Consider the following 672-nt stretch of genomic DNA (forward strand, 5'->3'; position numbering starts at 1 on the left):
GATGAAGAAGAGGAGAGGAGAGAGTGATGATGAAGAGATTGTGGCATGCTTGGTGTTGCCAGTGACGACACCCCCCACGCTTCCCTGGAGCCTTAGGCAGGTAGGCAGGGAGCAGAGCGGCTGATTGGATAACAACTGGGTCACGGAGTTTCTCTGTGGAACTCTCCGGAAGAAACGGTGACACAGTTCACACCTTCTTCATGCGCACAAGCACACAACACACAACCTCTTTCTCTCTCTCACACACACACACACACACACACACACACACACCCTCTTTCTCTCTCACACACACACACACAAACACACACACACTCACAACCTATCTCTCTCTCTCTCTCTCTCTCTCTCTCTCTCTCTCTCTCTCTCTCTCACACACATACACACACACAATCTGAACTCCCTCATATACATGACACACACGTTCCAGGTCACAATGAGTACACACACACACATTTGTGTGTTCGGTGTGTGTGTGTATTTGTGTTTGTGAGTGTGTGTGTGTGTGTGTGTGTGTGTGTCTGTGTGTGTGTGTCTGTGTGTGTGTCTGTGTCTCAGCCTCAGTCATGGTGTGTGTCAGCACTCGACATCCCACTCTTAGCAACAGCTGGGCTGTGTAGGCCTGCCTGCCTGCCTGCCTGCATGTGGTTTCCATAGTGAGGGAGAGATGAA

This window comes from Sprattus sprattus, assembly GCF_963457725.1.
Source record: "Sprattus sprattus genome assembly, chromosome: 20".
NCBI lineage: Eukaryota > Metazoa > Chordata > Actinopteri > Clupeiformes > Clupeidae > Sprattus > Sprattus sprattus.